General features: G+C 44.1%; 1 protein-coding gene across 3 annotated transcripts in view; it reads right to left on the reverse strand.

The window, feature by feature from the left end:
• Positions 1-25,278, reverse strand: part of LOC146816667 (adhesion G protein-coupled receptor F5-like) — a 531,046-nt gene that overhangs the window by 482,572 nt on the left and 23,196 nt on the right. For 2 of the 3 annotated variants that reach the window (XR_014962931.1, XM_085610564.1), the window contains exon 1: positions 8,009-8,223. The exons of the other annotated variant lie outside the window; for it this stretch is intronic. The gene's annotated coding sequence lies outside the window, so the exon portion shown is untranslated. Of the gene's footprint in view, positions 1-8,008; positions 8,224-25,278 lie in introns of those variants that run through there. 3 annotated transcript variants of the gene reach the window in all.

Genomic DNA, 25,278 nt, shown 5'->3' on the forward strand with positions numbered 1-25,278 from the left:
AAAATAATGCAGTGCGCAATGCAACAATCAGGCAGTTCGTAATGCAAACTAATGCAATGCATGATGCAACAATCAGGTAGTTCGTAATGCAGAAATAATGCAATGCGTAATACAATAATGAGGTAGTTCGCAATGCAGAAATAATGCAATGCGTAATACACTCCTGCACCGATCACGGTGCTTTAGACGGTCTCTTCACCACTCGTACTGAATAGCGGTCAGCTTCCGCCACCATATGCCTCCAACAGGGTATGGTGTAAATCAACGTGCAGCTCTGCACTACAGCCCGATACTGCCACTCTTCGGCAAGTACGGGCCGCGATGCGAGCTGAAGCAGAGGTTTGCGCTGAAAGAATGGGAGAGGCCGAGAGCACCTCTGTCCGAGCCCGCACCGCGCCCCAGGCAGCGATACACGCTACCTGGGGGTGCGACCTCGCTCTCCTCTCCCGTTCTCGCGTCTTGGGCCTCCGATGGGACTTGGGGGATATCGAGCAGTGGCGAGAACGAAGATCTCAGGCTGCAACAGGGCACACGTGCACAGCGTTGCCGAGACTCCCTAGAGCCTCAGGCATGCACAGTCACAGGGCAATCCTCATGAAGATTTCAGGCTGCACGAAGCACACGCACACAGCGTCGCCGAGACTCACTTGAGTTCCGGTGCACACGATCACAGGGCAATACTACGAAGGTCTCAGGCTGCAAGAAGCACATGCACACAGCATCGCTGAGACTCACTTGGACTCCGGGTGTGCACGATCACAGGGCAATCCCCACGAAGGTCTCAGGCTGCACAAAGCACAAGCACACAGCGTCGCTGAGACTCCCTTGGATTGCTGGTCCCCATGATTACAGGGCAATTCTTACGAAGGTCTCAGGCTGCGAACAGCACACGCACACAGCGTCTCAGACACACTTGAACTTCGGGTGTGCAAGATCACAGGGCAATCCCCACAAAGGTCTTTGGCTGCACGAAGCACACACACACAGCGTCGCCGAGACACTTCTGGAAACTTTTGTGTTCCTGAGTTTCCACAACAGGGAGCCAGCTCTCCTCGGGCCCTTTGGGTTAAATTACTTTCAGGACACAGCACAGCAAAGTCCTTTCAAGCAGGGGGACACATCACACAGCAAAGTCCATTAGCTTCTCCTTGGTTAAAGCAACAAACTGCATGCCAGCCCCAGAACACATAGCAAGAGTCAGTTCTTTCCTTCAGTCTCTTCAGCTGTTTCTTCCTTGGCAGAAGTTCCTCTTGACTACGAAATAATTTCAATCCTTTTCAGGCTATACAAATCCAACGTTCAGGTGTTCCAGCTCTCATAGTTATACCCCTCAATGTCTTTGAAGACTTTGTGTTCAGGGGGCACAGATTCCTGTTCAAACCAGTTCTGGGTGTCTCCCTGACAGTGACACCACCTTCCTTTGATAGTGGGGGTCTGGATCCTTAATCACTCAGCAGGAGATGGAGCCATTGTTTTATGGCGGCAGTCCAGGCCTCTTCACCTCCAGGGGCTACTCCTTCCCCCTACACTCCAGATGGAGGTCAGCCTGTTGCCGTCTCACCTCCTTCCCTGGATCAAGACATTCCCCAGATCCTAATCACTTGCAAATTCAGACAGTCAATCCACAACCAGGCAGAGACACACAGAAGTGTTTAGAGCACAAAAACCCAGCCACTTCTAAAATAGTGGTTTCTAAACACGCAATTCAAAAACCACCTTCACAAAAAGATGTGTTTTTAAATTGTGAGTTCAGGCACACTAAACTTCACCTCTCCATCTTAAGCCTTTGGGAAGATACGCTGTAAACATATTACACAGCCATCCCTATTCTGTCCTATGGGCAAGATGGCCTCTCAACAGTGAAAAACGAAATGGAGAGTATTTCACTGTTAGGACATGGTACACACCTCAGTACATGTCCTACCTTTCACATACACTGCACTCTGCCCAGGGGGGTACCTTGGACCTACCATAGGGGTGTCTGATGTGCATAGAAAGGGAAGGGTAAAGCCTGGCAAGTTGGTTCACTTGTCAGGACAACATGGCAGTTTAACAACCTGCGCGCAGGCACTGCAGTGGCAGGCCCGAGTTCTCTCTTTAGGGCTACTTGTGTGGGTGGCGCAATTAGTGCTGCAGGCCCACTAGTAACATTTGCTTTACCAGCCCTGGCACACATAGTGCACTCTACTAGGGACTTTACTAGTAAAACAAATATACCAATCATGGACAACCAATTACCCTTACACTTTACACAGGGAGCACTTGCACTTTGACACTGATCAGCAGTGGCAAAGTGCCCAAAGCATCTAAGCCAGTAAAACGAAATCCATCACAGCATCAAGAATAGAGGAGGTAGAGGCAAAACGTCAGGGGTAATCACGCCAAGAAATGCCAAGTCTAACACAACACAATTGTGTTGCGACTAGTAGTGTGTGGTACTATGTTTTATGATACTATGCCGTGCCATAATTAAAAGCGGACAGCACTGTGGTAAGCGGACTGGGGGTTGTGTTTGGATATGTATAAGAAAAAAACAACTATTCTGAAATGATATCTTTAGTAAACAAATAACCTGAATGCATGTGGTAATAATAGTAATACTAGTTAATTGCAGCACATTGAGTAATCTGATAACCTTCTCTGGGGGTGGGGGGGGCTGTATGGGGAAAGATCGGAAGATTGGAGGGGGGGGTGTGAGCCTTAGGGTAGTATCCCCGCTTCCAAGCATCTGCTTGATTGTGAGATCTTAGCACAACTTGATGAGTTTGCTTTTCTCATCTATGGGAACTATTGACACATTGAAACTGAAATCTTGCATCATTTTAGTTAAGGAAGACTTCACATTTTCTTTCAAAAGTTCCACTTCTCTGGAAAAGCAGTTTGGTTTGTTTTTTATGAAATCAACTGCCAACTATACTGCCAAATTTTTATTCCAGCTGGGTAAAGTTACCAGGTGATGCCATGTCACCAAGGAGTCGAGGACGTAGTGCTCCAGACCAGAATGTTGCTTTAAGAAGGTTATTAGAAGTCGACATGTCATCAGGGACACTCAGTGCTTTAAATGGGGAAAAAATAAGTGCAGGTACTCATCAATTTGACGCAGTGAATGGAGAAGGGGGCAATTGTGGGTGGGGCTGGAGGCGGGGCTTGGAGGCAGACATTTAATGGGAGCCACATTTTCTTGGTGCCAATTGTGCTTGATAATACAGAAATATTTCTGCTATCTATAGAGTATTCGGCTTTTCCTCCCATGTGCAAAAGGTTACGTTTATTATTTTGGGAATGTCATACCAATGCAGATTGTCGCTGAGCCTATGCACATATGAGACATAAAAGTCAGGAATTTTCTCATTGTGCACAACAGCTATTGTAGGCAATTTCACTAAGAAACCTGGATAACGATAGGCCTATTCCTTTTGCCACCCATTTGTTAGGGTACACCTTGCATCTTTACATCATTTTCCTCTCTGTTGCCTCCTCCACTTTTCACACAGTAAACATCAAAACTGAAGTCACAGAACCAACCCAAAGGAAAGGGAATATTTTCAATCTGGTCTTTAACACAATGCAGCCTACAATACTTTCTCATCCATCATCTATTATACAGCAGGCGCCCACTATGGTCAATCAAAACCATCCACAGCTCCTTCCATGAGAGCACGAGGTACCTAATGTGAGCAGTGGGCAAGTGAATTGATTACAGGGAACTAGAGTGGCGATAGATGTGATGAATGGCTTATATATAAATGGCTGAGATGAACGCAATGGGATGAGTTGAACAAGCATATGTCAACATAAAATGAATGAAATGAACAACAAGAGGTACCAGGGTAAACAAAGCAAGCACAGGACAAATGTGCCTTGAACTGGCTGGGTCAGGTGAGAATTGTGAGGAGAGAAAGGATGGGTCTGTTAAGGCAGGTTGAGTAAATCAAACATGGTGGGTCAGTACAGAGTGGAAGAGTCAAGCACATCTTGCATGATGTAAGAAAGGGTTGGCAAGGAAACCACAGGATGGGTGAGTCAAGCACAAGTGAGCACATGGTGGTCTAGGGGATGACCAGTTGAGTAAAGCATGTAATCTGGGTCTGTGGGAGAGGGAAGTACAGCTTGCATAAGGTAAGCAGAAAAGGTCCAAGGCATGTAAAGGCTGGATAAATCCGGCACACTGTAGGTACAGTGGGCCCCTCAAGATCAGGAGACCATAGGAGTTTAAAGTAGATTTTGTAGCATGAACCAGGCCTCCTGGGCATTTGAGAGGTGCAAAAGAGACGTTAGTACAATTTTCTAGCATTTGGGTGTTCCCTACAACTTCCCTCCAGATAGTACAAGCGTAGACATAGGGGAAAAACATTTTGGTTTCAGAAAAGAGATTCATATGGAAGGTGGAAAAAACAAAGAAGGTTCCACCCCTACTTCTCTTCTTTCCAAAATAATGGATCACCAACAAAAGACTTTATGCGCGGTATGGACTTTATGCGCGGCATGACTTCCTTAAACAACAGAGACTCTGGCTGTAATACTGGCCCGGAATGCAAAGGCTGTGTTGCTTTTTTACTAAATGTAATTAAAGATTTGCTTTACTGCAATATGAAACACTGGCAAACTCACCTCTGTGTCTTGATACCTCGCATTGAAAAACACACAAACAAATTAAAGAGGCCATCTAATGAATACTGTCACACTAGATCTCAAAACCCCGTCTGACATCATCAAACATTCTATTGTATATTTGTTTTAGAGAGATGCTGGCCTGGTCTAAGAGAATTGTGTTTTCCATAAGTTTTTTTTAAAAAATAGGACAACACCCGCTTAATGCATAATCACAACTTTTCAAGATCACCTATGGTGTGAGAGGCTCAGTAAAGCCAAAATGTTTTTAAAAAATTGTTTGAGGAAGTGCCTGAACAAGAAGACCGAATGTGAGGATGCTACACCTGATCACAATCACAGTAGTCATAAAGATTAAAGTCACTACGTATCATGAGTGTGCGTTATTTTGAAGACCATTCTTTTTCAAGCCACTCATTTCCCTTTGTTTTTCTTGCCCATCTCCTTCTGTGTCTCAAAATCCATGATATTTTATTCAACACCTCTTTTTCAGTGCCAAGAAAACCTGTTTATTTTCCACAATCTGTTGAACCCTAGCATCCATGCTTGAACAACCCCCCAACCTCTTGCTTTCTCACCTGCAGTATTCATTGACTGCCTGTTCTCCTATGCTTGGGGGATCTTTATATTGTGTTCTGCCGGCCATCTGCCTCTCACCCTCAGTCTGGCAAACTCTGTAGTATGGACTTATGCTGTCTCTGGTTCACACAGACCCGGCTGGACTCCATTAGGGGGCTGTGAGTTCGTCTTCCCAGACTAAACACGCTTATTCACACATACTCACCCATCACATAAAAAAACACACACATTCACGACCACTCACACAGAATTTGACTCAGATAATTAGCTTGCACATTTACCTCATGTTAATAGCCAGAAAACCTGGACTCGAACAGGCCCTTCTGAACCTTGTCCACAATAATCTCTCAAAAGTCTGAAAAATTGATATTCATGCACACAATAAAAGGCATTGAAACATGAGACGAGGTTGCAGATTACAAAACTGATGATGGAGTTCATTTTTTAATGGGCAACTAAACTAAAGACATTCAACCCTGATCTTAAGTGCATGGGAATTTAATTAATTGTGGTAGGTGGATATCATTGATGTTTGGAGTACTCGCTGCCCAACGGGGGCCTTTTGGTATTTTCAAATCTTTTGATCATAAAAAGGATTAAACCCACAACAGTAGAATCAGTTTTTCCTCTGAACCTCAAGTCTGTCTAAATTACTCTATCCCAAAGTTCTGTTACAGAAATATGTAGTGGATTACCAGTTTTCTTGCTTTAGCGCACTCTGCCTCCTGACAAGTCAATGGAACAATTGGAGCTCGCATGTCACTTAACCAGATTAATACTGCAATTTGGATGAGTATGTGAAACTTGTCAAATGGACACAGGTGGTCTGGGATGGGTAGAGACAGTAGTGTGCATGCTGATGGACTGTCTGCCTGCCCTACAATGGAGTGCCCAACTGAATGATAATCGCCCAATATATGGTAGCGGCAAGATCGGATTGGGATCACGATTCGGGCCACGCACCAACAAAAAATTGGCCCACATTCCCGGATCACGCCTGTTCCTGAAACAGCAAATCTCATTCAGCTAATTTTTTAACACATGTTTGATAAATTATGTATTTTAAAGCTTATAGAGCCAGAAATATCGGCGAAAATTAGAAGCACTACATTTTGGCCAGGCAGGCGAGGTGAAATAAAGTGGCCCACAGGCCACAACTCCTGATCTCGCCATGTTTCACACCTGGACTTTTTTTTTTACTGGCATTACCAGTATTCGAATGTCCTTGACATTATACAAATGAAGAAAATTACCTAAAGTTGGTAATTTCTCCTCTGATCGATATGCACTTTAAAGTTTAAACAGTTAACATAAGGTGAAAGCAGTCAAAAATGTGGTGTATAGCTGCTTTAATGACACACGACTGATGGTTAAAACTAAAAAAACGGAAGTAAATCCATGTCGAAGAAATACAAACTTTTGTATTATTGTATAAATAATCCGCTCTCATTATTATGTTGCAGCCTTTGCAGACTCTGAAAACATGAGCAAACAGAAGATTCTTTTTATATTGTACTTTTATTTATGTAGGGTGAACTAGGCCCAAGAGCAGAGATTACATGAGCACCAGTAACATTACAGAAAATCAAATTTATTTTTAGGTCTTGTCTGACCCTGCGCATGCGCTGGTCTGGTGAGACTTATTGAGAGGGCTCCAAAAAGTGCTACCAGGCCAGCCTGGAGCTACAGTGCATGTGCCGCGCTTTACCGCGATTACTTTCACTTTAGCGGCCGCACGGCCGCTGTGCATAGCCAATAGGTCTTGCTTTTGGGACCTTATAAGTATTTAGTTATGCAACTGTTGCATGGCTAAACACCTATAAGGTCCCAAGGGCGAGACCTATTGGCTATGCCAATGCTTGTTATTTTAGGCCTTGGAAAATTAAGTCATTTGCCCAGAATCACAGGATGTTGAGCTGATGCTGGAACTCAAACCTATTTCCATAGTTCTTTATTTTGAAGCTCTGACCCTAACGTTACAGCCTCTCAATGTTCCTATTTGGGAAAGGTGCCTCACAGCGAAGCCTAGGCACACATATACCCCCCAATACCCTACCCCACCAAGGCGTGAAAGACACTTGGGCTTAGGTGCCAACAACAGGCCCTCAGTGAGGCCAACTCACTTACTCTCCTCCTTTCCCTCTTCTCTTTTTTCTTCTTTTTTCTCTTTTCCTTTCTTTTCCTCTCTTTTTCGGCAGCAGTTCAGCAGAGCACTTTCTGTGCAGCTGCACAGTCCCCAATGCCATCGAGCCTGCCCTGCCTGACTTTCCCCTAAAAGTACTGGTACTCTCCTTGGCGAAGGAAAAGTTCCGGTACTCAAAGGGAGAAAACTAAAAAGTGCTGGTACTCTTACTCCGTACCGGCCCACCTAAAGCACTAGGGACACTCTTTTCTAGACCTTGGCAGTTCTGCAACAATCAGTGCATTCTGGGGATTGTAGTCTTGGCTCATTTCAACTGAACTAACACACCTGAAAAAAAATATTTTAAAAAGGAAAGCTAAGGATTGGAACCCGTGCTTTCAAAACCAGCCTCCAAGGGCGCCGGCCCACTGGGGAAATGCCCATGGAATAAAAGGCCAGTGTCTCCTTGCTACCACAACAGTGCCTTGCCTACTTAAATGCGTTTAAGGTAAAGAAATGTGTTCATGTTAATTCACTTTGCCACGAAAACGCCTCGCCCTAAAGATAGCAAAGATTAGAAGTCAGTGAGGATCAAAGGAATGGCGTCTGCTTACAAAACCGCAGCCCACGTTACGAGAATACTCAGCAAACAGAAATGGAAAAAAAAATCATCGAATTCTGCAAACTTCTACCCACCTATCACTTGTGTCCTTTGTAAAGGGACCAGTGCTGGAAATCTAAGGGAAGATATCTGCAAGAAACAGCGTTAAACCATTTCACCGGCAGATTCACCGCGGGTCACAGCAAAACGCGGTGGAACCAAACGTGGTCTTCGAGAACCCTTTGGCAGGAATAACTTCAAGGGATATGAGCAGGTTTGCCAGGTGACGTCTGCAGATCGCGCACTTGTAACAAGCCCATGTGTGAGTAACCCATCCAATCAATGCTATTTATTTACCCATTGCATTCTGGTACCCGTAGTCCTAATTTTATAATGGCACCAGCAGGGATACAGAACCTGGATTAGATCCGTTTTACTCTAGGTTCAGATGGATTAAATCAATTGGGCTGACACACCTGAAAACGAGCATTTCCGAAAGCCCAGGACTGGTGAGTTGTGTCCAGCGACCTAGAGGTATCTCTTAACAATATACAAGAACTAATAACGTAAATTGAGTCCTGTTGGGGGCTAACGAGCAAGTATGGTGTAGGGTTTTGAGCCGTCCTGTGAAATTTCCCAGTTCCATGTTTGACTAGCTGTATTTGTGCGTTTCTGTTTTGTACCCAGACCTCATTTGTCCTTTAGTTAAAGGGCGGGTAGGTAATGAAATGGAGTGATCACATGAAATGACAATTAATTGTTTAATCAAATTCTGCTGTGAATAGACCAAAGGGCTGTAAAAGTGTTCATTCCTAACTGACAACTAGCCCCATGTTATGAGGGTGCCAGCTAGCCAGTCCTTATTTGCCAGCTAACAGCACTAAGCATGCTGGGAGTTGTAGTTCATATATTCCCTTTATTGGCATAGACCTGCAAATCTCTGCATGCTCAGTGTAGTTGGCTGGAAAAGCAACACTGGATGAACGCCACCCTCATTAAATGGATCTCTGAAGTTATGTGCAGTCCGGAGGGGACTTTGGTCCAGATGAGAAGAGATGCTTACATCATGGCACTTAGAGCCAGCGTGCAGGGCGAGGAAGAAGTTCTTCCAGACTCAGATAAGCGGTCAACTTTATTAAAATAAGGGTGAGCATTGGAGTAAACATGGGCTTCCTTTATATGACACCACATCGGTGGCCGACAACATTTTAAATAGGGGCAGCATAGAATTTGGGATTACTCATCGTCTCGTGCACACACACTCAATACATTTTTGAAAACGTTGGCACCAATGTGTAGTCTAGAGCAAAGTTAGTTACTTAGTCTGTGTCTGGGCCTCTCCAAACAATAATGACATATTAGGTGGCAGCAACTTTTCAATATGTGGAACACCAAAAAATCAACACAAATACAGGTGTATGAGTGACTGTTGTAAGACTTTCAGCATACTGACATGGATTATCAGGTAAGTGAGAATGGTGTTAGAACCCACATATTCACTCACTACCAGGAGCGGCTGGCACGGCTCGCGGGCGGTGGGCGGGGACGGATGGGAGGAGTGTGGGCTGCTTTTTAAAGAAATCAATAAATAAAACTTACCTTGCTTCTGCCGGGTCCCGCATCTTCTCTCCTGCTCACCTGTGTCCGACTCTAGGTCGGAACAGGAAGAAGACAGCCAGGCTCCAACCCCTAAGCCAATCACATCGCTGCAATGCAGCATTGTGGTGGTCAGCTAGGTGCTGGAGGGGTGGGAATGTTCACCATGCAGGCTGTAATGCAGCCTGGATGGAGTACAGGGAAGTGCGCATGACTGTTTTGGGCCGCCGGAGCGGGCCGACCAAACAGTCATTGCGCACAGGAGTGTTCTACCTCTCCTCTCCTGCAGCCCCACCTCACCCCCTCACACACTGCCGCAGCAGGAGGAAAAAATTAAAGGATAATAAAATTCTGCTAGTATCATTTTATTTTTTCCTTTCTTTGCTGCTCCTGGCAGAGGGTCAACGCTTCTCCGCCTTAGAGGAGGAGCTGCCACTGCTCATTACCCACCCTCATATTACCCTTAATGATTTATTTACCCGTTTCAGAATTCTGTCTGTAACCTACGTCACTCACGCCTTAATTGTAAATGTTATTTGAAACTACACTTTCAGCAGTCTGCGCTCCTGAATTTGCTCAGTAAGACACGGAAGGCTGCACTTGCACCTTGAGTGAGGGACGCAAGCTTGCTCCTGTCCTGCTGTGCCTGTTCAGTGACCAACTAAAGTTTGCACTGCTGCTGCCTGATCTGTATGTGCAGTGTGATGGGAAAAGCTTGTGCATCTGCCCCCCTTGCTGTACCTGTCTTCTAAAGCAGGGAAGCCTACTTTTCTGCCAAGGTGTTCCCATGAAAAAGGGGTGTTTTCCTGCTATTGTCCCATCTTGTATAAATTCAAAGGATATACTGAATTTGCTTGTATAACGTACCCTACTATCAAGGACTTTTAAAATAATATTTGATGTGAAATACTGAGGCCTATAGCCCTGAGGAAGGCACCTGACCCTGAAGGGGCAATATTCGAGCACCAAAACATGTAAAAGAAAAAGAGAAGCCGGGTCCAATGCCCTGACCTCTGTTTTAATATTGTGGTTGGGTAACACCACTAAAAATATTTTTAGTTCACCCACACACAATTTTAATCTATCTCTGGCAGTTTAACAAAAGGAGAACATAAATTGCACAGTAAGGGACATAACCTCATCAAAACTAGGAAACTCATAACTAGGAGACTGTGTAACCAGTGACCAATAGTACACTTGGAGTTTTTCCAGTGCAAAACGAGGAACCCAATGATGAAGCGTACCTCACCAGGGTCCAGATCTACTAAACCTTCACTCAATGCAGTGCAGCAAGACACCTTCATGTGCTGCAGCAAGGCACCTTCATGTGCTGCAGCAAGGCCCCTTCATGTGCTGCAGCAAGGCACCTTCATGTGCTGCAGCAAGGCCCCTTCATGTGCTGCAGCAAGGCCCCTTCATGTGCTGCAGCAAGGCCCCTTCATGTGCTGCAGCAAGGCCCCTTCATGTGCTGCAGCAAGGCACCTACCTGTGCTGCAGCAAGGCACCTTCATGTGCTGCAGCAAGGCACCTCCATGTGCTGCAGCAAGGCACCTCCATGTGCTGCAGCAAGGCACCTTTATGTGCTGCAGCAAGGCACCTTCATGTGCTGCAGCAAGGCCCCTTCATGTGCTGCAGCAAGGCCCCTTCATGTGCTGCAGCAAGGCACCTTCGTGTGCTGCAGCAAGGCACCTTCGTGTGCTACAGCAAGGCCCCTTCATGTGCTACAGCAAGGCCCCTTAATGTGCTGCAGCAAGGCCCCTTCATGTGCTGCAGCAAGGCACCTTCGTGTGCTGCAGCAAGGCACCTTCGTGTGCTACAGCAAGGCACTTCATGTGCTGCAGCAAGGCACCTTCATGTGCTGCAGCAAGGCACCTTCATGTGCTGCAGCAAGGCACCTTCATGTGCTGCAGCAAGGCACCTCCATGTGCTGCAGCAAGGCACCTCCATGTGCTGCAGCAAGGCATCTTTGTGTGCTACAGCAAAGCACCTTCGTGTGCTACAGCAAGGCCCCTTCATGTGCTGCAGCAAGGCCCCTTCATGTGCTGCTGCAAGGCTCCTTCATGTGCTACAGCAAGGCACCTTCATGTGCTGCAGCAAGGCCCCTTCATGTGCTGCAGCAAGGCACCTACCTGTGCTGCAGCAAGGCACCTTCGTGTGCTACAGCAAGGCACCTTCGTGTGCTACAGCAAGGCACCTTCGTGTGCTACAGCAAGGCACCTTCGTGTGCTACAGCAAGGCACCTTCGTGTGCTACAGCAAGGCATCTTCGTGTGCTACAGCAAAGCACCTTCGTGTGCTACAGCAAGGCCCCTTCATGTGCTGCAGCAAGGCCCCTTCATGTGCTGCTGCAAGGCTCCTTCATGTGCTACAGCAAGGCTCCTTCATGTGCTGCAGCAAGGCACCTTCTTGTGCTGCAGCAAGGCACCTTCTTGTGCTGCAGCAAGGCACCTTCTTGTGTTGCATTGCATGAAAGGGAGAGAGCAGAAACTTGCCATATTTACAAAGATATGGAGCTCCCCTGCTCTCTCATAGCGCAGGTGCACTTCAGGCAGCCAAGCGACAACTCAGGGAAAGTTGTGTGAAGTTCCTCTTGCAACAGCCACCGGTTGTTTACTTATTCTTTGTGTTAGGGAACATTGCCCTGCTGCTGTCCCTCTTCTACCTTTGCCGTAGTTTGAAGCTTGGTATATAATATGTTCCACTAGAAAAAAATACAAAACGATTGGCATTGCTTTTTTTTAATGCATGATGCGAATTAAAGACAGAAACATCACAATATATGTGAGCAGAATTTACTTTTAGTTTGGTGTGTGGAACAAGGATTTTTTTTGTAAATTAGCTAGATTTGTAAAAGTTTTAATAATAGCTGACAAGTGACTCACATCCACGTAGAACATGGTTGCACCTTTAGCTGCTTCTAGCATTTTAGCCAACAGCAATGCACATGCTGAGGTTTTGCACTCAAAATGGTAGCTTTGAACACAAAACTACAAGCTCCACATTTTAACATGCCAGTAACTAAAAAGCCAGGAAGGGCTGACTGTACCATATGTCACAGTGCCATTTTGTAGAGGCTTAGATTGCAAAATAAAATTTCCTGCCCTGTTTATTGTAGGCAATCAAGAGATGAACAGTGCAGTGAGTGAGAGGGCAGAGAATGCCTTTCAGAAGCAAAAGGGAACAGGCTGGCATTATCATTCCTTTGAAAGACAAACCTACTGCTCAAAAGTAATCATTTACCAGAAAAATGCGAGCAGCTGGAGACTGGACAGACACTGAGAAAAAAAATGTGCCTTGAAATGGCACAGCATGTGCTGCCCCACGAGGGCCGCCTATGTGACAACAGGTATTCTAGAGGGCTAGCAAATTGGACATCCACTAGTTCGTATCTAGCAATGAAACTAAAAGTAACTATGGGGTTACAAAAAAGTAGGTGTCAGGAGAAGCTGAGGGGCGATGGAAAAGTGCAAAAGTAAGAACCGTAGGTCTAGGCGCGGCCATATTGCTGGGGCAGCATCAGGGCTGGATGAACCATTATGTAAAATAAGCACTTGCGTGGGCATAAAGGGAAAGGGGGCACCACAGAAATGTTTCATTGTTGGATTTACCATGGACCATATGGTGCAAAACTGCAAATGGTGCAGCTGAACCTATAAATAAAGTGGAAGTATACAAAAATAAACATTATTTTCCATTTTACTGTAAGTTTTGTTTCAATTTGTGAAATAAAATGTAATTTTGCAGTTTATTATTGTTTATATTTTGAATTGGATATGTAAGGGGGCTCCAAACCCTTTTACGTGCTTCAGGCCTGTAAAGGTCTTATTCCGGCCCTGGGGAGCATGCCTAGAGAGCTCGCATTACCCAGTTCCACGCATGAATAGCTCCTCAGGTCCAGTTTTCTCCACTAACTTCTTGAAAGCAATGCAAGCTTACAGCTTTGTGACCCTCATTCCAAATGGGTCATCTGGAGATTTTAGTCTTACTGCTTGACTGCCATTCATCAAGAAGTTTCTGGTCTGCTAGATAATTCTAAAGGCTTTGACCAGGTCTTCCAATGTCAATGTATGTCTCTATGGCAGAAGGCAGGCTCCAGCAGGCCAGTAAAGATACATAGCTGTGGGTGTTAATTCCAAAACACGGCCATCAAACACCAGTATACAGTAGTAAATCCTTTACCAAGAATCAAATCCAAAATGATTGTTGAAATAAACAAAATTGTGACTCAGATGATGGTCAGTTCTTGCATCTCTTCTAATGCATAATAAATATGCAACCACCCTGAATAAAAGTGCTAAGATTGTTTGCGGTACGCACATGGGGCGGCCAGCAGGAATGATACCAGCATTTAATTGGGACTATGAATGAATACTGCAGGATTGCTGAGTTATCAATTTGAGAAAACGTTGGATAACTATGAAGTATTTCATAGACTGAGCTCCTAAATCATTAAATGCCTGTGTAGACTGAAAATGGGGTAACCAGATGACTCCTTATACCCGTGATGCAACATTTCCAGCCCTGTACTGTCCTTTTACACATCATTGTTTTTTATGGTGTGTTGGTGGAATTGGTTCAGTTGAAATGAATCAAGACCACAACTCCCAGAATCCACAGTGCTAGAGACTGACTAAGACTTATAAGAAAGTGCCCACGTCATCTCAGGTCATCTGGTAACCCTAACTGAATGTTAATTTCATGTACCTAGGCAACTACAATCGGTGTCTTTGAACCGGGATTGGGTCAGACCAGGACAATGGGGCATAATTCAAGTCTGGACAAAGGAGCCTTGTGAGAGCTCTTTGGGTGTCCCTAAAGTGAGACAGTAGAACACGACGGTGATAAGGTTGGAGATGCATTTTGGGGGCCCGCACATATCTTCAAACTGAGAAAGCAGTATATACTGGAGGTCATGATAGAGGTATATTGTGAATGCTCTACCAGTCTCACGTTTTGGGAAAGCCAATAGGCCTGGCCTTGGCAATAGGATGTGAGGGTTAGTTTTCTTTTTATTATTTAATAGCAAGCTTATGTCACATGAAATAGAAGATAAAGCATGCTGCTGCATAAACATGGTGGCCATATGCTTGCAATATTTTTTTTTAAATAAGCAAAATATGAGCCATTAAATATAATCGTAAAAGGAGCATATGTGTGCCTGCTAGGTAGGTGTACTTAAAACAGGAACAGAAACCCTTTTTAGTTTTAATACACATCACACAATATTATGATTCCTTTTGCTGCAAAGAAATGATACTGTTGGCAATGAATTGAAGTAACATGAAAACATAGTTTAAACCGATAACGATGACAACAGAAGAAGAAAGAATGGGGAAAAATGCATTGGCAAACTTAAGTATTAGCCCACCAGCTCTCTCACTGAAATGCACTTCTTTGTATGCAGATATGCACATTTCCTTTGTATGCAGATATGCACATTTCGAGGAAAAATGCTGTCACTCACAGTGCATTAGAGCCGATGGGCAAAGTGGGCTGACCTATTGCTCCACATTATACGTTGTATTGTGTAAAAGCGATATGTTTCTGACAGTTGAACAGATCAGTGGATGAAGGGAGCTTACCCAAATCCCCTCTTTGAGTATGCATTTTCAGGTTGCAGCCTACCAGACAGCACAGCTTTTTGGTATGCGAAAGACTTCTTGGGGAGTTTGAGAAAGTTGACCTGGGAATGCATTCTGCCCGTTGCTTGCCATTGGCTCTGTGGTTTATAACTCACATGTTCTTGCTTTTCATTTGCTGGCTTAGGCTCTCCAGGTTCACTTCCTCCCTCCCATGCCAAAACCATATTTACCAGTATCCTTCCAAGAGCTCCCTTTCTGTAAACAGGCGTGTAAATCTTGTTCTTATCTTGTCACATTTGCTGTGCATTTGAAGACAGAGGTGAATTTTCAAGCTGTGTTTTTGAGGGAACCTAGTGTTTACTTTTTTTTTGGCTGACTTCAAAGTGAGAGCATTTATTGGGAAAGGGAACGCAGATTGCTCTCCCCATGGAGTAGGGTTGTCACAGTTCTTTTAATGACTTTTCCATTAGATAAGACTTCTGGTCCTGGGCAAATTGCTTTTATCCATCATCTGGTTTATTTTTTTTTGTCAACGTTATTCTAGCCAGTTTTGGAGGTTGGATTTATAGCATTTGTTTCCTGTAGTTTTTTTAATCAGTCTTGTGTCTTAACAATGCATCACGCTCATGAACAGTAGTATTGGCGCTCATATAGAGATTCAAGTGATTCTTATCTTAAGTAGACCTTTTTTTTGGGACTCAGTGACTTGCCATATGTTGCAATTTACATTATGTGGTTAGATGCCGCCGTTTTTCAAAACCCTTCAATTAAAACGTTTGCATTTGTGAGTACTGCATAGTGATGTAGAGATACCCACATAGCGGCTCAATGTAGCCCAAAGTTGTTGCAGCACATGGTAAGACTTGAAGGTTTTGGAGCACTTTACATTATCACCATTTACATTACACAAGTCCACCTTCATAGGCACCTCTCTTGGCAAAGATTCCATTCATCAGTGAGTATGCTCCGCTCTGCTGGTCCTGATCCTATTCATTTATGACTATGCACCCTGGCACATGATGGTTGCAGTGTTTTAAAATATTATCATAAATAGCCTATGGCTGTGCTATTAAGACAGTGTCTTAAATAACATGTGTGTGGCCAGAGTTCAGCCTGTTTCGAACCTCGTGAGAGTGCTAGCAGTTCTGTGAAAGCATGAAATGCGACGTGTCACTGGGGTGAGAGTAAGCAGTGTGCCTTTTTTGGCCAGCACAGGCTCACAATGAGGGTTGTCATGCCAGCTCCCAGCTCAAGCAAATCTCCAGGTGTTCTCGCCGCTGTGTGAAAGTCTGGGCAATGCTTTGTTTAACTGGTGCTTGTAAAGAAAACTGATATGGAGATGATTGAGGCCATATTAGCAGCTCTGGTATGCAAGGGTTTAAAGTAAAAAAGCAAGGACAAGCAGCACCTCACCCTACTGGCCACGTGCAGCTCTGTGTACACTTCCAGTGAGCTGTCATACACATCAAAAAAGCCTATACATTTCTTATAGTCCTTAGGTCTGAGGCTCTGTCAATCACTAAGCCAGCAGGGTGACCCACTGAGATAAATGCTCGCTGCTGAAACATGCGGAGATTTACAACTCAAAAGTACACAACGCTAACTAACAAGCATTTGCAATGCAATAGGTCTCGCATTTACGCGAGTTTGAGCTATTGGCAATGTCAATGAAAATGCTTTTTCTTTATATTTTGGTGTGTGAAACATAAATAAAGCACATTGCTATTTGAAATGCCAATAGCTTAAACTTGCATAAATGCGAGACCTATTGGTTTGCAAATGCTTGTCAAGCCACATTTGCAACATTTGCTTACCTTTTTCAATTCATATTATTTGGATGTCAAAATGCATATTTTAAGGAAAGCACCCTGACAACACGTGCAGCTGGTTTATTACTTCCAATGAAAGGAAGACTCATTCTTCTGCTTTGCACTTACAATTGCTTATTTATAAACGCTAAGCATGTTAAATGACCTGCTGCAACCCACTGGCAAGAAAGCACCATGCACTGTTATAGTTAAGGAACGTCAACAAATACAATGAGAGGCATTATGGCCGACAAACGCATGAACCCATTTCCAAGTGTGACAGACTGCAGCCTAATGTTTGACCTGTATGCATGGGGCGCTGGAGATATGATGCAATGACAGCATTGGAAAATCACTTGGCACATTAATCACTCCCGGTACATACAACACAAGACGGGAGGGGTGGCGGGGGGGTTAGTGTCATGAGGGTAGCATTCTCAGTATTAATGACTGTAAAAATCCAAAGAGAGAAACAGATCAACCGACCATTTTCCACTGGTTAGACGACCTGTGCTAACACACACCGGCAACTTTACGTTGAACACCATAGATGAGGAAGGTCACAGCAGCCATGGCACACGCAAGGAGGAGTTTCGGTTAAGATATGCTTCGGTGGTTATCAAAAATGCCAGGACAGTGAGTGGCACACATTATGCTAAGAACAGCACGGTGATGGAGAGTCACTTACCACTCCAGTTTAACATATAGAAAGCAACACCACATGTAGCCCCCAGTTTTTGTGGACTTTTTGCCAAATTTTGCGGCCTCATAAAAACAAAAATCCAGTTCAGCCCTCCCCTTCCCATCGCTATGGTACCGACAGATCTGGTTATTTATATGAGACGTATTTATCATTAAATATTCCCGGATTTACGTCACTCCGTAGCGAATGCAACAATCATGTAATTGTATTTGTTTAAGAGCGAATTAAAGGATCGGCAATACGGATAAAACTTCCTTACTGAGAGGCACTGTGTAAAGAGGGAGGGGCTCCCAAGCCACAGTTCATTTACCGTGAAGGTCAGATGGACCCGGTGGCGCTGGGCAGGCTGGCCTTTGATGCCACCGGCAAACAGCAGCAAAACACAGCTCTAACCTCTCTGGTGCTCTGAATGAAACCAAGCACGTTGTCCCTGAAGCGGTGCGGTGCTACGATTAAAGTTATAAAGCAAAAAAAACAGAGGGATCAAACCCTAAACCTTGCACTCAATAGAAAAGGAACGCGGACATGGGAGGGGGGTGGAAACAGGACAGCAACAGAAAGGGCGCTTAGAGTAAAGTTAACAAAAGAAAACCCAGGGATCAAACCTTAACACTGCTTGGCTAATGTACATCTACGTATGGATCCGCTGGTGCCTCCTTTCGCAGACCTTCCCTCCTGGGACTGTAAAATATTCAGCCCACGGAGCTGTCAGGAGTGCAGCGGGGGCATTATCTCAGGGCGCGAAACTGAAAGCGCGGTGGGAGGGCACGAGATGCCGTGAGCGTGCACATCGGCTGTCACGGCGTAAGTTGAGGATCGCCGGAGAAGACACGCTGTTTATCTGCGCTGAGGCCCCGAGTCTGAATCGGTGGCTGAACTGTCCTTGAGCCTGGCACGCTCACAGCACGGCCACCGTGACGGCGACCGCCTGGGCTGAGAGGTACACCGAGCACCCTGTGAGCTCTGGGGACTGTTGTGATCTGATGTAAATTCTATTTGGTGATGTCATTATATGGTTCCCTAGCAGCTGCAACCTGGATACAGGGGTTCTACTATGTGAGGCCAGTCTGTGGAGTCACGGAGACAGGACAGCTGTGGATCAGGAGGCAGCTGTTGGGGTTTGCTGATATTCAACTTAATTAAACCACTTTTCATCATCCATTGGTCCCTTTACTTCTTCAAAATTGGCGACGAGGATGGGATGCCGGTATTGGTGAAAGGAAGAAGAACAAGGACTCGTTTTTTTTTTTTTTTTTTTAAAATACGAATTTGATCTTGTTGGAAAAAGAATACAGCGTAGTGGTTTTGGAGGAAGTCATTGGCAAACCCAAGGCAAGAAAGCAGCTATTTGAGCAAGCATCATCTGTTGCTTTTATAGAGGTTTGTTCCTGTATTTGAAGTGCCTTCTAACTGTCTCTGGACCGTCAAGGAATATAGGGAATATTGGAATTCCAGTTAGCCTTCACCGTACTGTGCCAAAGAATCTGTTAAGGATCGGCGAGAAAAAGAGGGAAGGACCTTGAGCTTGAGCGGTGTCTGCGCGAAGAGTGTAGCGCAATTGCATTGCAAATAACATAATTGCCGACTGACGAGCAGTGCAACCCTGTTCTGAGGTAATCGTAACCAGGAGAAGGTTTTTGTGTGGCGTATAAGGAGAGTTATGCAACTTCTTCAACATTGACACAACGGGGTTAATCTGAAAGACTACAAGACTTTGAATGTAAACACAGGGGCATTACCGTTGGATGCGTGTCGGTTGCTGGACACGCGATCATTCCTGCTGCTTATCGTGCGACCATTCCTCTTCATCACCGTACGTTCCTCATCGCATAACGCGCATGCATGTAGTGCGTGAATCAAGCACGACCTTCCGTAAGGTCACGTGATGCGTGCCGCAATGATGGATGTTGCCTAGTTACCACACAGCATCAAGTTGTCGGAAAACACGAAGAGAAACGCTACGCGCATGGCGCATTGCACAGGAAATGAGCGCTATAATAGTGAACTTCTGATTAAGCAGTGAATAATAAAGGTGAGCTTTTCTGTACTCCTCGTTTGCAGTCACCTTTGGGAACTACAACACAGGTTAAGTTGCTTTTAGTCGTATTAATTAAATAATTAAAGTTTCGTCAATTGGGGTACCACCAATATGGCCAACCAAACCATTACACCTCCCCTACCTTTCTGCAAGAGCCCGGTGCACCGTGTATGGTATGGGAGGATTGGAAAGAGTCCTTCATTACCTATTTGGAGGCCATAGGTGCTGAAATTTATGTAGCTAGTAGAAAGTTAGCTATTTTAAAACATCACCTTGGGGTCGAAGGGAGGAACGTTCTCAAAACACTTCCCAAACCTTTGTCAATTGCAAGAGGAAATGCAAACTCTGACGATGAGGAAGATGAAGACGTTTATGAAGTAGCAATGGCTATGTTGGAGGAAAATTTTGGAAAGAAATTGAGCATTGTAGTAGAAAGACATAAGTTCTTTTCGCGTAAACAGGCACAGGGAGAAAAAATTGAGCAATATGTAGCTGCTCTGAGGAAGTTAGCCATTTCTTGTAAATTTAAAGACTCACGAGACGAGATCATAAGGGATCAACTAATCAATTCTACCTGCAACAAAAAGGTTCAAGAGAAACTGTTGGACTTGACGGATCCTACTTTGGACAAGGCGATCGAGATCGCTAAACGCATGGAAAACACATCAAGATATGTCAAAGAACTGACAAATCCCAATACCACACAATGCGAAAATAACGACGCAAAAGTTTGTGATGTAGTAGCAGAAAAGAAGAGTAACAAGAGTATAGACAACAAAAAGAAGCAATCTTTCTACGCAAGCAAAGTATGTTATAGGTGTGGAAGCAATAGACATTCCGCTGATGCTGTACACTGTCTAGCTGCAAAGACTAGATGTTATAAATGTAGAAAGATAGGCCATTTTTCTAGAGTGTGCAAGGCACCAAATGTTGTTCAACCTACAAAAGTGAATGCAATTAGAGATATTTCTGTAGAAAGTTCTGAAGAGAGTGAAGTAGAAATATATGTCATAGACGATGTTAATGACGTTGGTGCGAAAGGTAGTGACAGTTACATTCCGCCAAAATGTAATCTCTTTGTAGATGATATAATGATTCCAATATGGGCGGATTCATGTTCCCCTTTTACTATAATTGACAAGCAAGTCTGGGAAAAATTAGGGTCTAAAACACTTACACCTACGGATGTGAATCCAGTAGGATATTGTGGTCAGAGATTACCGGTGTTGGGTTATTTTTCTGCAAAAATTAAATTTCAAGACAGAGAAACGGATGCGAAGATATACGTTGTGGAGAAAGGTAAATCATTATTAGGATGGAGGGAACAAAAAAAGTTAGATATTATTTTGAATCCCAACCACCCAGCCCAAGTTTTATTAACTGAATCTGCTGATTCTGAAGTGTGGAGATCCAAATTTCCAAATTTATTCAAAAAAGAATTAGGATGTTTGAAGAAATTCAAACATCGTATCATTTTGAAAGAGGGGACTGTACCCAGGGTACACAAAGTAAGAAATGTTCCTTTGGCCCTTAGGGGTCCTCTCAAAGAGGAATTGAACAGGTTATGCATAGAAGGGATCATTGAACCCATTGAGGCCTCGGATTGGTTAAGTCCCATAGTTATTGCACGCAAACCCAATGGCAGTATCCGCATGTGTGTGGACTTGAGAGACCTAAATCAGTGCATATGGATCGATCGTCACCCTTTACCGCACATAAATGAAATGCTATCAACAATAGAGGGGGGTAACATATTCTCCACACTAGATTTGTCGAGTGCCTACCACCAAATAATGCTTCATTCAGAAGCAAAACATCTAACATCATTCATTACACCTGAAGGTGCATTCCAATTTGTGCGCATGCCGTTTGGGTTGGCTTCGGCATCGGCAGTGTTTCAGAGGGTTATGCAAAATATACTAGGTGATGATCCAAATGTTTTAGTGTTTCAAGATGACATTTTGGTTTGGGCTGCTAACAATCATGATCACGATAAGGTTCTAGAGACGGTGTTGAGCAAATTAGAACAAGCGGGACTAACTATAGGTTTACAGAAATGCAAATTCCGCAAAACTGAAGTAGAATACTTGGGTCACACGTTGTCACCAGAGGGAGTCAAACCAAAAGTTAAACTAGTGGAAGACCTAGAAAATGCACCTATTCCACAGAATAAAGATCAATTACGATCATTTCTAGGCTTAGCAGAGTATTACTCGAGGTTTATTCATAATTTTTCTACATGTGTCTCTCCTTTGCAAGAACTTATGAAGAAAAGGATACATTTTGAGTGGTCTGAAAAGTGTCAGCAAGCATTTGAGGGTGTAAAAAAAGCAGTCGCAAATGCCATTGCTTTGAAACCTTTTAATCCTAAGGACAGAAGTATAATAGTGACAGACGCTAGTGGTTATGGTATTGGAGCAGTTTTAATGCAGGTACATGATAGCAAGGAACGGGTGATAGCCTTTGCCTCACGCACATTGAAGGGAGCAGAAAGCACGTATTCAGCAATCGAAAAAGAGGCGTTAGCATGCTGGTGGGGGTACAACACTTCCGGAACTTTGTGTGGGGAACGAGTTTCGAATTACATACAGATCATAAACCACTAATTGATCTGTTTTCCACTTCGGGAGCAGGTAAAGCTTCTCCTCGGATAGCTAAGTGGATTTATCGTTTGCAAGAATATGATTTTTGTGTGAAATATGTTCCCGGTGTGAGAAACATCAATGCAGACTGTTTATCACGTCTTCCGGTGGACAAACCTGACAATGAGGATTTGGATCTTGAGATGAATGATTGGGTTGTGGCGAAATTGTCTGAAGTGTGTCAAGCTATTAGCGAAGAAGAATGGAAGGAAGCTATGCTTGTAGATAGCATCATGAAAGAGATGTTAAGAGTGTTTACCCAGTGTTGATGGGTGGAAACTTCATGAGGATTTATTACAGTACAAAGAAGTGTGGAGTGAATTAGCCGTAGTAGAAGGCATACTGAGGAGAAGTGACAAGTTGGTTGTGCCCAGTTCCCTCAGACCAAAACTAATTGATTTGTTGCATGAAGGACATGGGGGAATGGCTGCTATGAAGAGGAAGGCTAGGAATGACTTTTGGTGGCCAGGAATGGACAGACAAATTGAGAGATTTGTGAGGGATTGTGTTGCGTGTTCGCGAAGTGATAAAACTCATACGGTACAAGAGAGTCCCATCCATCACTCTAAGTGGCCAGAACGTGCATGGGCGAAGTTGGCTATGGATATTAGTGGTCCATTTGACATTTTGGGTTTGGGCAACAGATACGCTATTGTAATGATGGATTATTTTTCCAAGTGGCCGGAAGTAACATTTGTTAGGGAGGTTAAGACCACTAATATAATTGAATTTTGTGAGGAAGTATTCCGTAGAGAGGGCTGTCCTGCGGAAATTCTCACTGATAATGGTTCACAATTTACGAAAGGTGGGGTATAAGACATTCTAAAACTCCTGTCTATCACCCTAGGGGAAATGGATTAATTGAACGCTTCAATCGTGTGATTGGCGAGTGCATCCAGATGTCACTCCAAAATAACGGTTGTTGGAAGGAGGATATAAAAAACATGTTAAGGAATTACAGGATAACACCGCATTCTGTAACGGGTGAAACCCCTTTTTGTTTATTGAAGGGCAGGTCACCATGTTCCATCGCTGTTCCTGCGTGGATGGGTAGAGGGGGCAAGAAAGACATAAATGAGCAAGATCTAAGGACAAAAGTTGAGAAGTATCAAAAATCTTATGTACAAAAGCATAATGAAAGTTTGCTCAAGAAACCTAGATCATTTAGAGTAGGAACTTTTGTTAGAGTACAATTGGATTCTTTTCCTGGAAAAGGGAATTCTAAATTATCTGAGCCAAAGAAGGTTTTGATGGACAAGGGAGTTTTTTTTAAATTATCAGATGGCAAATGGTGGAATGTTAATAGAGTAACTAAGTGCAATGAGACTGAGGTTAGAGAATGGTTGAAAAGTAAGGCAGGGGAAGTTAGTGAAGGTTCTACAACTGATTGTGCAATTACATTTAATGCCAGAGGTAAGGTAGGGATCAAACATCCCAAGGTGAATGAGGAAGATGTTAAGAGTTCAAGGCTCAGTACAAGAAGGAGAATCTCTCCAGTGAAATTTCGTGATTGTATTCGTTTTTGAATTTTAATCTAAGTTATTATAAAGATGTTATGGAAAGGGGATATGTTGTGATCTGATGTAAATTCTATTTGGTGATGTCATTATATGGTTCCCTAGCAGCTGCAACCTGGATACAGGGGTTCTACTACGTGAGGCCAGTCTGTGGAGTCACGGAGACAGGACAGCTGTGGATCAGGAGGCAGCTGTTGGGGTTTGCTGATATTCAACTTAATTAAACCACTTTTCATCATCCATTGGTCCCTTTACTTCTTCAAAAGGGACACGCTGCAGAGCATCGTGCTGAAACATGGCGGAACAACGGTAAGGAATGCAGGGAGAGAGTAGCTGTATGGAGGGGGCGTCAGTGTGTAGTCGTGGAGGAATATGGTGGGGGTTGGCAGATGGTGCATGGCTGGCTGACCCTGGAGGGGGTGCAAGGACAGCTGGGGATTGTAGATTTAATTACACGCTGGCCCCACGTGTGCACGTAAGTTCGTCGCGCACAGGCAGGAGATGTGCATGATTATGGTGCCAGCAGGAGTTGTAATAACGCCGCGAGCCATACGCGTGCACAGCTCATGTCTTGCGGTAGGCGCGTGCACAGATCTCGACGATAGCGGGCAGCGCTTTGCGCTGCGTTGCTAGGCGAGACCTAAAAATGAGTTGTTATTGTAAAGATAGCAGATTACATTCTAGCCAGGCTGGTAAAGTCATTTCCGTTTCCTGATCTGGTTCACAGAACTCCCATTCCCACTCGTATCCATGTCTAGTGATAAAACCTATCCATAACCAGGGCCACTGGAATTATGTGATTATTCTGGCTGCAGTGTTTTTTGCATGATTATACATTTGCCACATAATCCATCATCTGCTGCATATTCTGCTGATTTTAACAAAAACAAATATTTCTATCTCAAATGGTTCAAAATGTACTAAAAAAAAAACGCAGCGTGTACTGTCGCACAGTGGGAAGCTATTTGCAAAGGATAAGTGGGCAGATTTCTGTTGCTTATTGCTATATTTGGGAGTTACACTGGTACTAGCAAGGTGTAACCAATGCCCAGAAGTGTTAACAAGTGTAAAAAGAATGAAGTAATGCTATCCGAAAATGTGCCGCATTATGCTGCATAATTTGGCTTTTCTTGCAGAATAATTTGCTCAACCCTGCCACATAATTTTGCCTCTCCTGCCACATTATTTGAGTGGCCCTGCCCATAACGCTGTGGATTTCACACACTTCCCTTTCAGCTTGGAATAGACTTTTATTATACATGTTCAGTGTCCTCAGAATTGTGTCATTTACAGGTGCTGTAACCATTTTTAGAATGGGTGTGATGGCCGTTGACATCTACAGAATTAAGTTCCTTGATTCTACCTTCCATTTTTCAGACATATATATTGAGATATTTGTATTTACCTTTGTAAAGGAAGCACTTTTGTATGCATATTAGAAAACCTCTGAAATCGTGTGGCATTCTCCTTTCAGCTGTAT

This window comes from Triturus cristatus, chromosome 6 (genome assembly GCF_964204655.1).
Source record: "Triturus cristatus chromosome 6, aTriCri1.1, whole genome shotgun sequence".
In the NCBI taxonomy this organism is placed as follows: domain Eukaryota; kingdom Metazoa; phylum Chordata; class Amphibia; order Caudata; family Salamandridae; genus Triturus; species Triturus cristatus.